This window comes from Crotalus tigris, unplaced genomic scaffold (assembly GCF_016545835.1).
Source record: "Crotalus tigris isolate CLP2741 ecotype Arizona unplaced genomic scaffold, ASM1654583v1 scf7180000017663.5292952, whole genome shotgun sequence".
NCBI classification, from domain to species: Eukaryota; Metazoa; Chordata; class Lepidosauria; order Squamata; family Viperidae; genus Crotalus; species Crotalus tigris.
The window spans coordinates 2,016,148-2,030,587 of NW_024096550.1; positions in this window are offsets into that span (position 1 = coordinate 2,016,148).

Below are 14,440 nucleotides of genomic sequence, written 5' to 3' on the forward strand. Positions count from 1 at the left end.
CAAAACAGTCACAGCCCTTATGTAACCAAGGGATCTGGCCAAGCTACGGACAGAACCACCCCTTCAGTATATAAAGCAGACATCACGCCTCCCTCAAAGAAGGCTCCAGATGAACGAACACCAAGAAGCATTCCTTCGAATCCGCATCCAACTACAAAAGGCCTGACTTGCCCAATGCACAAGTCTTCTCACTCTCTAAATGATTGCAGAGAATTTAGGAAGAAATCCCTAGATGACTGAAAGACCCTACTCAAAGAGAATAGGATATGTTTCAAATGCTGTGACTCTATGGATCACACGGCCAAGGACTGCATGGCTAAGGTGAAATGCCACCTGTGCAACAGCGACAGGCACCCAGCAGCCTTACACCTAGAACCTAAGATGCTGTCTAAGGAGTCATGACAAGCAACTAGCTCTACACCAGACTAATCACTGACCGAGTCCTGTTGCTAAAGAAGACCAGCTTAGACAATTGAACCTCTTCTGCTAAGCTGTTGTTCTTGATTCTTCAGCCCCAGCTGTTCCTGTGTTTCCAGATCCAGCTGTTTATGTCTTTCCAGGTTTTTCAGTTCCTGAGTATCCTGTGAATCCAGTTCCCCTCGTTCCTGCGAAACTTGGGTTCCAGTTTCCTTCACAGGAAGAAGACCTTGTCTCACTGGGAGACAAGACTGCATACCAGAACTATTGGCCCATGGTTCTTGCGCACTGGGCCCACCCACTTGATGAACTAGTTTGCCCAGCTGAGGTCCAGATCGTGAAGCCACATGAGTAAGGTCGTGACTCAAAGACAATCACCGATTTGGTCCGTTGCTCATGAAGACCGAACCAGAAGATTACACCTCAAATTATGTATCGTCTTATGCATTGTTTGATGTAACACTTGCCTTTTTTCATAATTGTGCATGTTTTATGTTTACCTTATAGTTATGCATGTTTGATACCAAGTTTTTACCTATTTAGTCACAAGTTAGTTAACTGTGAGTATTGCATGCCTTGATGCTATGTTTTTACTATTTTAGTAGTGGAAATATAAATTTCCAAGCGGGGAATATTCTGGCCCATACAGCTCTATGGGCCATATAGCTCTATGCACCATATAGTTCTATGTTGGAGTGTCTGGCAGTTATTGGGTTAAATGCTAGGTATGTGGATGGGTCAGTGGGAGGAGTTCCAAAGGTCATTGGGAGACTTCCTGGACACAAGCCACATGGGAATCTCTTTGACTGTAAGAAGCATGGGCCATGGAAGGTCACACTATAAGCATAAAGATGGTATGAAGAGCAACAACACTTTCTTACCTAAAGGGATGATCTAAAAGATGAACAAAGATGTATTTCCAGCAGCACCAATCACAACGTGAACGCAAGTAATCTTTCTTATTAAAATATATTTTGTTTATTATAAAATCGTTTCTTTTGAGTTAACTATCTGACTGGATTTAAAAGAGAACACTTTAAGTTTGTGTCAGAATAAAATCCTCAAACCCCCAAATAAGTTACTCAGATCTAACACACTTATCAACATATAAGATATGCAAACACAGAGTTAATTAAATTAGATCTTCCAGTGGAAGTGCATGTTCACAATAACAAACATACCTACACACACACACACACACACACACACACACTACCACACACGTCTCTCAAGTGTCACCCTAGAATCAGCGCTTAGACACTTCACCCCGAACAAGCTCCCCCTATAAATATCTGCTGCTGTACCCCATTTCTCTGCAGCCTGCCTATAATTGCAAACTATTTTGCTTTTAGAAACAAATACTTCTTTCCTCATAGCCCCAGCTATTGATGGAACCCCAAATTATTCTTCTGACAAGTTCCAAATCAAAGAGGCACATAGGACAATAGTTATGTTGAGCCTGTGAGCCAGACTTATAGAGCCAGACAAATCAGAGGGATACTTACACTACTAAGCTGTTTCCAAAGACCAAATAGCACTAAGTTTAGCACACTTCAGGGCTCTCCCCATGGCAGTTTTCAAGGACTGATACAAAGAAAAAAATCACTATAAGCTGAAACTGTGTCTTTGTGGACGAGCAGCTGTTGACACTACAGTCTATTTCCTGTGATAGGGGTCCTATAACAGGGGTCTCCAACCTGTGGGCCGTGGCCCAATAGTGGGCCATGGTCTGTTGGCCATGGGACAGACTGGCCAGTTCGCACACATGTGTGCACACACACCCCACTTGAGTTAGTGCCCCAGGATGCTTTGTCATGGGGGGTAAAAACAGGCCAACACCATGCCTTAAGTTGCAAAAATGGGATGCCGCTGTGCCACAGGGTGCAAAAATGGGACATCACCACACTGCAGGGTGCAAAAACTGGCACGGCTGTGCCAAGGGGCACAGAAATGGGGCACTATGCTGTGCAAGAACAGGGCAGGGCTAGCTAGTATTACACAAGTGCTAACCCCACCCCATTTGCATCACGCATGTCTCATGGTCCCATGCATGGTTTGCCAACTGAGAAAGGCTGGTGACTTCTGCTCTATAAGGATTCAAGGACCTACCTTTTAATTCCTTACCTGGTAAAACATCTGAGAAATTCTATTTGTTTTAATGTTTACAGTTCAGTCAGATCAATATGATTCAGTCTTAGTAAATGTAGCTAAGTTTTGTTATGTTGTTTGTGAAATTAGGCCATATATTGATTTTCCCCTGGCGAACTCAGCACCAATTATAATATTTTATTTTACCTTGTTTTGGTTTTAATATGCTTTTATTTTTAATGTGGTCTGTGACTGTAACAAAAATATTCATTCATAATATTCAGTATCCATTAGACCTCTTATATCTGTTGTTTATTTCTCTTCATATAGAAATATTCAAAATCTTTTCTCTGTTTCTAGAATGTTTCCATTATCTATCTATCTGGCTGCCTCCCCATTGCTCCCATCAACTCTTTATAGTCATGTTTTAAAAATGTTAATATGATTGACTATATCCTTAATTTTAAAACATAAATATTATTCTTAAAATTTATATTTTAATATCTAATAAGATTTCTATGGTTCTTAATAGTTTTGTTTATAAGGCCCTTTGTATTCTAAGGCAAGAGGCAAAAACCTACGGTTGGATATAAAGTCTTCATCCTGGTTCATCCAAGCCGGGGATAAATAAACAATACGGCGACTGCTTTGGGAAGAAGGTTACAGTTTATTGAAGAGGCAGAATGGTGGTTCTTGCAGGAAAGACCAAAAGAAAGAAGGGCCTGAGCACATGGGCAGTAGGTTTTTATACCCTCTCTAGCCTTTTGTTTGGAATAGTTTCCTGTTCCTGTGGCATGAACTTTGAACTGAATCTGGGTGTGTTTTTCTAGGCCTTGGTATCTGTGGTTTAATCCTATTATGATATCCTGCTTCCCTGGTGATGGGGCTAATGACTCCTAGAGTTTGGGTGGGGTATGCAAGATATTCAGGGCTGAGGTTTGGGGATCTCTTTGCTACTTCCTCAGGGCATAAGAATTGCAAATTTGCCTGAGGGGGCCTGGTTCCCTCCCCATTGGAATTTGTTGGAAGTTGTTCCTACAAGATTTGGTGCAATAGAGCAAAAATCAGCCTGGGGAACTTTACTAAAGGTAGGTGGAGGGGATAGACTCAATGTGATTATGAATGGTGTGTTTGTGTGTGTATGTGCAGCTACTTCTACAAAACAGTCAATGCAAATATTCTGGATAAATTTTTCCTCCCACCAGATAGAAGTCCAAGGTGTTCAGTACTTGCTGTGCCAACTATTCCCAAATGCCATCTCTCCATGAATACATTCAAGTGGTTGTTACAATACAAACTTCACAATGACTTTCTACTCTCCCCCAGTCTTTCTAGTTTTCTCTTCTGAGGCCTCACATGGGGACCAGTGGCTCCAGGATTTCTTCCTTCTGCTTTGTAGTTTTTTCCACAGGCATTTGGGGGAATGGTAGGACTTGGGAAGATGTTCCACTCAAGTTGCATGGTGGCTTTTTAGTGAATAGCTGGATTTAAAACCCAATTCCATGGCTCAAATGGATGGAGGCAGTGTATGGGTCAGTGTACGCTCTGCTTCCAAAGGTTGGGGGGTCATCTATGCAGGGCTGAAAGACATGAGAATAAGATTCTGCGCCCCCCTTTCTGGGTGGACTCTCCCAGGTGAGGCAGACAAAAGATAGGGAGAACAAAGAACAAGAAAAGAATTGGGGGGAGTAACTTGCAGGCAGTTTGAAAAGGCATTACTACTGCAGTTGTTAAAGAAACAGATAGATAGACAAAATGAGGACATCCCAGATGACAAAAGAAAGGCTGGATTCTGGTAAGAGAACATACATGAAATGTTTCACTTTTGAACTTGAACATTTGCAACATATTAAAAGCAAGGCTTGCAACTTGAAGAAAAAAAAATGCTAGGCAGCTTGAGAATGCTGAAAGCTCTAAATAATTTTAAAAGCCTAATATTTTAAGATATGCAATTTTCCAGGGGCAGGAGAATCTGCCTTTAACATTTATTCTAAAATAGACCACATTGTTTTAGAGATTGAGAAATGCTTATATGTTTCAAAAAAGCTTTATAGTAGTTTTGCCAATTAGTGATAGGATAAGAAAAGTAACTTAAGAAAATTATTTCCCACACAAGCAGACTTGAGATACAGGAGGCTCTTGTAGCTAGATACACATTTTTTAGGAAAAGGATAGATAGATAAAACCCATTTAGAACACAAACCCATTTACAACACAGATACGATATAGTTGTCATTATGGAAACATGGTGGGATAAAACCCACAAATGGAACACTCAGCTAGAGAAATTTCAATTATTTAAAAGAAACAGACCAAATAAAAGAGGAGGTGAAGTTATTCTCTATATAAGAAATAACTACATATCTATAGAAATAGGGCACAACAATGATGAAAACTGTCTCAAATGCACTTGGGTCAATATAAAAGGGGAAATAGATGAACTTTTTGCTAGTCAGCTAACTAAGGTACATAGGAAGCGCATGACAATAGAACACAGTCAAACTAGAGTCTTGCACTTTAAGAGAGGCTTGGGAGAGATTCCATGGATGAGACTCCTCAAAGGAAAAACAAAAAGCTTGGGAATTTTTTTTAAAAAAAATAACCCAGTCTAGCACAATACCAACAAAGAAGAAAAATAATAGCTCTCAAAAGAAACCAGCATGGCTGCATAAAGAACTCTCTGATAAATTGAAAGATAAAAGGGACAATTATAGAAAATGGAAAGAGGGGCACATAGCTAAGTCAGAATATTAGCAAATAGCCCAAGCCTGCAAAGATGAAATGAGGAAAGCTAAGGCTCAAAATGAACTAAGGCTTGTGACCAAAGTCAAAAATAATAAAAAAGCAAACAGTCCAACTTATCAAAAACAGTACCATAAAAAATAGATTAGAAACATAAGTTAAGATAGGCAAGAAAATGGTAAGTGAGCACCTATCCAGCCTAGACAAGTTCAAATCACAAGGACCAGATGGATTACACCTCAAGGTTCTCAAGGAACTGGCAGATGTGATCTCAGAACCAATGAACCATATTTTTCAAAGACCCTGGAGCACTGGGGAACTACCAGAGGACTGAAAAAGAGTTGATGTAGTTCCCCTCTTCAAAACAAATTAAAAAAAATAGATCCAGGAAACTACAGACCCATCAGTCTGACCTCAATACTTGGGAAGATTCTGGAAAAGATAATCAAACAAGAATTAGAGAACATCTAGAGGCAAACAAAGTCATTACTAAAAGCCAACATGGGTTTGTCAAAAAACAGATCATGCTAGACACATCTTACTGCATTCTTTGACCCAGTTACAAAATTAGTGGACCAGAAGAATGCTGTGGATATAATTTTCTTGGACTTCAGTAAAGCATTTGAGCAGGGGGTTGGACTAGATGACCTCCAAGGTCCCTTCCAACTTTATTATATATTATTAAATGCAAGAGTGAAACCTTTCTAGCAGATGAACTTAAAACATTCCCTCCTGCTAACTTTGGGCAGTTCTTAAGAGTACACAGAGAGAAAGGGGAAACAAACAAAAAAATAAACAAATAAACAAACAAACACATTTTTCTTCACTCTGTTTGTTGGCCAGACAAACAGAGTGAGGTATTTCCTTTTTGTGGCTTATTTTAAGCAAAATTTCTAGCAGAATTTTAAAATTCTTTTCTCTTTGGATTTGAAACAATTAATAGTCACATTTACCTCTCACACAAAGACTTTAATAAACATATATACACAAAGACAAGGAAAACAGAAAAGGAAACAGAAGTCTCAATTTTACACATCCTAGTCATTCCCACCATAAATTTCAGATAACTCAAGTTAGGGAAGGCACACATTTTAAACATACCACATGGTTGCACAGAGAGAAAGAGAGAGAGAGAGAGAGAGAGAGAGAGAGAGAGAGAGAGGGAGAGGGAGAGAGAGGGAGGGAGAGAGAGAGAGAGAGAATCACTATTTCTTATTTTTCCTTTTAAGTACCTTTATTTAGCCAAATTGGTTTCCCAGCAAAGCCCATTTTCCACTAATTTGTCTTGCTCTCTTTTTTCTTTTTTCATACCATCCAGGACAGGCACTCGGCCTCTCATCCCACACCTCGAGCAAATCTCCAATAAGTGTCCTAATTCCAACTCTCAAACTGCAGCTATCCATGTTCCCCTTCCGATGTGGGGTCAAATCTGGCTCAGTTGGGTTTTTCCCAGCAGCACTTCTCAGCCGCTTTTAGCAACAACACCCCCGCCGCCCCGACTCAGTTTTTGGGCACTAAAAAATTGCCCAGGAAGACTCTGTTTCCCTACATGGAATAAAAGGCCTTCCAGTTTAGGGAACTCCATCACTTTGCAGACCTCAAAAATACATTGTCTGAGGAGGACCTGCCACACAGGTATCCGGCCTCCGTTTCCACACCGCCTATCAGTTTTCAGACTCAGGAGAAGTCTGGGAAGACATGTGGTTTTTTTTGCACTTGAGTACAGGCACTTCCTATAGGTGGGCTTTGCTTACAGGGCCTTGCCAGCTAGTTGCCCAAATCCAATTCTCTCATTCACTCATTCCATTCCATTTTCACACAGCCTCTCCCTTTTCCCCAACAAAAGGTCTACACTCTGGCAAAATCCCCATGCTTTCCAGGTTCTGCCAATTAAACAGATCCTTTCTGCGGCTAGGAAAGACCAGAAGGAGCAAAATCAAACTGTGATTGGGAAAAAAAGTGTCTTCTCACTCACACACACAGACATACACACATTTCCTTTGTTACCCTAGCTTTAAACTTAAAATTTAGAGGTACTCACCTTCACCTTCTTTCCAAAGCAGCCCTTGAGCTCAAACCCAAAACTCCCTTTACTACCCTGGCTCCACATGGGCAAGGCCTGGGAAACTCATCTACAGACACAAGGGGTCTGCTGCTGGCAAGATGGGGCTTACCAGTCTCACTCCGTTGGAGAGGTTAGCTTGGAGTCCCATCTCTGGAATCCAAATTGTTGGATGTAAAGTCTTCATCCTGGTTCATCCAAGCTGGGGATAAATAAACAACATGGCAACTGCTTTGGGAAGAAGGTTACAGTTTATTGAAGAGGCAGAATGGTGGTTCTTGCAAGAAAGACCAAAGGAAAGAAGGGCCTGAGCACATGGGCAGTAGGTTTTTATACCCTCTCTAGCCTTTTGTTTGGAATAGTTTCCTGTTCCTGTGGCATGAACTTTGAACTGAATCTGAGTGTGTTTTTCTAGGCCTTGGTATCTGTGGATTAATCCTATTATGATATCCTGCTTCCCTGGTAATGGGGCTAATGACTCCTAGAGTTTGGGTGGGGTATGTAGATTTTAGGTCTCTTTGTCTTCTTGAGTTTTCTGGCTCCAACTTTCTCTTGGTTACATTTGCATTTGTATAGGGCTGGCTCATGTTTGGGATAGAGAGATTTGGGGGCAGGGTTGGCTTCTGCTTTTAAAAATCCTTTTTTGAAGAAATATATATTTTCTGCCTTTTTAATATTTCCTTCTCTGGGGCTCTGACTTCCCTCATTACATTAAATTAACATGATATTCTCTTCATATATGATTTATAAAATCACCCAGCCAGTTTTCATGCCTAAGAGACCAGCACTCACTGTCTCCTGGTTTCTAGCCTGGTTCCTTAACTATTTTATCTTTTGTATTTGTTTTAGGAATCAACCATTTCTTTTAGACTGCAGCTTATGAATTATTTATTGGTTAGGAAAGTGTTGATAGAGCCAATTTGTTTCTCTGAATGCAATAAGGTTGACCTTAATTGCCTCAAGCCAATTTGTTTTTCTGAGTGCAACAAAGTTGATTTTAATTGCACTCAGAAGAACAAATTGTCTCTATCAAGTCTTTCCATATCTAACAAATAAACAACAAGAGGTTGCTCTCATCTCATCTCATCTCATCTCATTCATAACCTGCACAGAAGTTCTGTGTTCAAGGGATTCCATTTGAGGGAAAGAGCCTGTTTCTTAGTTGTGTTAACTGATATTTTCTGAAATTCCTTTCAGCTGCTATGTATTTTACATTTTTATCCTTTTTAATTTTGTAAGCCTTCCAGGGTCATGTATTTGAGATTGGTAGCCATATTTTGCAAAGACAAAAATATCCAAAGAGTGAATCATTCCATTTACAGTTTAACCACTTCATAGTTTCTGTCATGCCTCCATCTGAGCCTGAATCGGAGAAGGAAATGGAGCTGGAACAGGACCCTATCGAGGCCCACGAGAGGTGTCTGTGGCTTTGGAGGACTGTGGAGAAGAACAGGCTGAGGCAGGCCAGGGCCCTTCAGGTTTGGAGCAGGGAGATAAAGTTCAGGTGAGAAGCAAGGCCCACCCCCACCTGATCCTAGAGTTAGGAGAGTGGAGAGGAGGAGGGAACAACGCAGGCAGGTTCACTAACTTGGGAGGAAAGCATCCTGCTCCATCCCAAAAGGCATACCTGGGGATTGACATATAAGGAGCCGCTGTGAGGTGGGGACTTCATCAGGAACAAATGTTGAATCTTGGGAAAGTTGTGTATTGTTGCTCTTGTTCTGTGCCTTTGTTGGAAAACCTGGACACCTTGACGACCAGACCGGCTGACCACGTGGATTTCCTGAATTACGACCTAAGACTGCATTTTGACTTTTCTCTTTGCAAACTGTGCTGGCAAGCTGAGATTCAAGCGGACTCATTAAGTTGATGTTTTGTTTGGTTTGTTATCTTTATGGCCTTGAGGACATTCATATACTAATCAGACTGTATTGAAACTGCCTTCAGCAAATGTGGGAGCATTTGGAGGAAATTTGCAACCATTAAAGAACTGTTTACGTTGCCAGCTGTCTGCATTGCCTTTGTGCTGTGCCCTGGGTCATCACAGTTTCTGAATCTTTATGGGAGTTGGAATGCAACTACATCCTACATTGTTTCTTTACTAAACTTTCTAAATTCAGATTGTAACTCAAAAGGACCGGCACAATAGGAATGGAGAGTATAGTATAAGTTTGAAGAAAGTAGAAACATATTTATTACAATACAAAAATAATTTGCAAGAGAGGAACATTAGGAAAGGTCTTTGATGAAAATACATTTATCTTACATATAGGATAAATTAACATGAAATATAAATACAGAATTTGAAGATGGAAAAAGGGTTGACAGTAACAGTAAAAAGGGTTGACTTGGAAAAATAAGAAATTCTAGAGTTAACATTGATAGATATGCTTATCTCAGTCCACAAAAGTAAAAAAAAAAGAGAGAAAATAATTCAAAATTTACCAATAAATAGTAACTCATACAACATATAAAATTATAAATGCAGTCAGAGAACTATAAAGACTACTGAAAGGGCTGAGCCTCCAGGGCAGGAGTCACATATCTGTGGTCACAAACTGATCTGTTTTCCTGTCAGACCTGTGGCAATATGTGATATGAAATTAGGGGAGCTCCCTCTTCATGGTCAGATCATGTGTGGGGTGCAATAGGGATCAGTGCACCATCTTACTCAACATCTGCATGAAGCCACTGGGTGAACTCATCTGCCACCATGGAATGAGATATCATTTCCAATTTTTATTTTTTATTTATTTATTTTTCACATTTCTCAACCAGCCATCTCCCTGAAAGAGGGACAATTATACATCTCTGCCCCTGGTGAATTAAACAATGCTTCTGATGTCTGGAGACTATGAGAGTATTAAAGACCTGGTTATGCTATCAAGCCTGGGGTTCCCAGGGAACCGGAGATTAAAATAAGATAAGATAAGATAAGATAAGATAAGATAAGATAAGATAAGATAAGATAAGATAAGATAAGATAAGATAAGATAAGATAAGAAGATATAAGATGATAATCTTTATTGCCATTTTTTTATTGTGGGCACAATGGCACACATCAAAAATGAAATTTAGTTGCCCACTCTCAAAGTGAAACACATACATGACACACACCTAAAACATACTATATACAACATATGTATAGACCCACACCCCTACATTTACATAACAAATAAATATTAAATACTGTCCATCTTGAATATAGAGGAGGCTTGAGAATTCACAAGGTTTGCTTAGATGATTGCATTGTTGAGGTGGCCATTCTTATCCTGTCATCACCTAGGATTTATACAATATATTTGTTTTTATACTATTTATTTCTCAATGTAGATTTCTATATTTTTAATATCTGTTGTTTTTATATTTGTGTGTTTTATTCAATTGTTGTGCACTGTCCAGAGTCACTTTTGGTGAGATGGGAAGCTATACAAATTGGATAAATAAATGAATGAATAATAAAAATGGGAAACAACAGGCTTCAGCTAAATGCTGGCATGATTGCCTGGCTTTGGGTTTTGGGCTACCAATTCTTTGACCATGCCATCCTTGCTAGTGGATGGAGTTGCACTGCCCTAACAGACATGTGTGAAATCTGGAGATCTAGTCTAATCTACTGTAGTCCAGAAAGTCTAACTGTAGTCCAGTAAGATCTGGAGGGAATCGAATCACTCTGTGTTCAGCTTCTCAGTTTATCCCACACAAATTGTAGAAGATTCATAGGAATGTCCTTCCCTTTTTCTTCCCACAGTTGGCCTGACTGGATGAGTCACACTATGAACTGAATCATGACTTTCTCTTCTTGAATTGAGAGTCAAATATAGTTTATTTCTCACTTGACCTAAATGAGTCAAGATGGGGGAGGCAACAATGCTTCTTCTTCCTTCTTTCTTCCTTCAACTGTGGTAAGTATGAACCTATGCAACCAAAGGTCATTGGAGCAGCACTGGCAACATTACTGACTTTCTCTCTCTCTTGAAAGCTTTCCATCGTCTTCATCTTTTAAGCTGGAAAGCTTTCCATCGTCTTCATTTTTTAAAGAATATATACTATGTTTTGGAAAAGTAAAATGAAGAACAGCCGACTAATTGTAATGGAAAAAAAGAATAACCAAGAAGAACAGGAGGTAGTGCTGCAACCAAGATAACAGTCAGATAAAAGAAATCAGAGTCTGTGTCAGAATTGTAATTTGAAAAAGTGTCCCAGATAAATTATTTTTTGTATTTTATTTATTTGTATCCTGCCTTTTATTATTTTTATGAATAACATAAAGCATCAAACATATCTAATACACCTTCATCCTCCTATTTTCCCCACAACAGCAACCCTATGAGGTGAGTTGGGATAAAAGAGAGTGACTGGCCCAAGGTCACCCAGCTGTCTCTCATAGCTAAGCTGGCACTAGAACCCACCATCTCCCACTTTCTAGTTTGGTGCCTTAGCCAACTAGGCCAAACTGGTTGTAGTTGTCCTGAAGATAAAGGGAGGAAGGTGAAAGCAAAGTTGCAAGATTGTTACTGTAACCTTATAATATAAATAGTATTAGCATTCATGACTTTGGCTTTCTGATTGAGTCTAACTTGAAGGGCTAACACCATTTTAACAATAACCATACATCAATATCATATATTCATTTAATTAAAAATTACTCCATATCAAATAAACTATTTATTATGGCCATATGGCTAGCACTCAGGTAAAAATGCTGTTCAGACGAATGAACAGAATTGAATTGAATCACATCAGGATAGGAAGACTTTTGATGCTTTGAGCTTTGGTGTTGGAGAACACTCCTGAGAATTCTGTGGATGGCCAAGAAAACATACAAATGGATCCTCAATTAAATCAAACCACAATTCTCACTCAAAGCACAAATATCCAAGCTCAAATTATCCTATTTGGGATACATTATGCAAAGACCCAGCTCTCTGGGAAAGGCTGTAATGAAAGGTGAAAAGGAAAAGAAGAGGACAACCAGCAGTAAAGTGGCAATGAGCACACCATTGGGAGATTTGAAAGAACAAGGTTTGAGAAAGATCACAATTGAGAAATCTTTCTATGTGATCGCTAGGACTAAAAATGATGTGAAGGCACATAATGAAACAGAACAGAGTGATAATAGATTTTTCAGACTTGAAGGAAAGCAGATAGCACATACAGAAGTGATATACTGCATACTTTATCTGGCAAAAAATAAAATCTGAAGCAACCAGATTTTCACAACATATGATTACAATATATTAATTTGATTGGAAGTATTCCAAAACAAATTTTATTAGGGCCATAAGGTCACCAATCAGAGAAAAATAGAACAAGAAAAATAGTGATATGTATTAGATAGATCGATTTTCTAAATACAAGGGAAAGCAAATAGAACATAGAGAAATGCAGAACTGGATAACCTGGAAGGATATATCTGAATAGTGGCCATGAGAAGGGGCAAATAAAATCACATTTTCTTCCAGAAAATGTATTCAAGGTGGGAGATCTAAAACTTGTTTGGGTTTCCGTGTAGAAAAAAAGAAGAAAATATCTAATTCCAGGGATTTCACAGAGCTGTTCCCCAGCAGAGGGCGCAGCATTTGTCCAGGCCAAAGCAAAAATCCAGCAAAATTTTGAAACACTGACAGAATAATGCTGATTTTAGTACATTCTGCTAGGGAGAAAAATATAACCTATAAAGCTGGGGGGCAGATGTAAATTGGTTTAAAAATCAACGTCTCAAATACCATGCAGTCTTCTTTATTTAAAAATGTTCTGAAGTATCAGAGAAAATACAAAAAATTGAATATCCTATATTGTGAATCATGACAAACTTTACTTCATTTGTTTGAATGAACATAGTCTACAAATTATTTAGTGAGACACAAAGCTTTAAATCTGTTATTAGTCAAATCTCACCATGCACACAATGATTGCAAAGTAGTTTGAGCACATTGCTCAAAAGAATATTTATTTATTTATATCCCACCTTCATTATTTTTATAATAACTCAAGTTATTATAAAATACTCCTTTCTGCTCCTATCATGCCTGTCATGTAAGCTATAAAACAGTATCATTCTTTCTTATGTGTAATTTATGAAGTGTATGTAAATGTAAAAGTGAAGGGGGAAAAAATCCAATGGAAAATTCATTGAGGGTATATAATAATAAAATACAGCATGGAGCTTTTCTGAAACTACAAAATCTTTATTTGCCTGGTTTATTTCTAAACATCTCTATTTGGTCTTTGGAAACAGTTTAGTGGTGTAAGCAGGACTTTTTTTCTCATAGAGCGCCCAGAACAGAGTTCTGACACCTTTTTTGGATGGAACCTTGTAGGGTAGGCAAGGCGGGTTGTATAATGTGTGTGAGTTTGGGCACCTTTTTTTTTTTTTTTTTTTTTACAAAAAAGCACTGGATGTAAGTATCCTTCTGATTTGTCTGGCCCTAAAAGTCTGGCTCTCAGACTCTACATAACATTCATTTAATGGCAATGGCATATATCAGCCCTGGATAGATAACAAATCTAAATGGAGGTCATGACCTCTGTAAGTCTTAATGCTCAGTGGTACAAAGCATTTCAAAGGGAAGAAGTATTTTTCCTTGGGACGACCCATGCAATTATGCTCCTGAAAATACTAAGTGATAAGAGTGTTTACTCATGAAAAGCAGGTTTTTATAGCATGCGTGAACACATTTTTAAACTGAACTGTTTTGGGTCTGCACTTGAGAGACTGACTTGTTAAATCATAGGATAGAATACAAATGTTGAAATTATGTTTGATTTCAGAAACAGAGGATAATGTGTTTTCCAAACCTGCCAGTGACAGAACACATTAGGTCTGTGAGCCTAGATATCAGGATATCAAGCAACAGCAAAGTGAATCATTAAGAGAGCCAGTTTGATTTAGTGATTAAGGTTCCAGGCTAGAAATCAGGAGATTGTGAGTTCTAGTCCTACCTTAGGCATGAAAGCCAGCTCGGTGACTTTGGGTCAGTTACTGTCTCTCTCAGTACCTGATGTCAAGCTGGGGCAACAAGCTGATCAGTCCATTCCTGTTGCAACCAATGGATCAACACTTGGTTGATCCGAAATAAAAAGTAGACCCTGTGTTTGTGGGAGAATGCTTGGCTAGGGCAGGGAAGC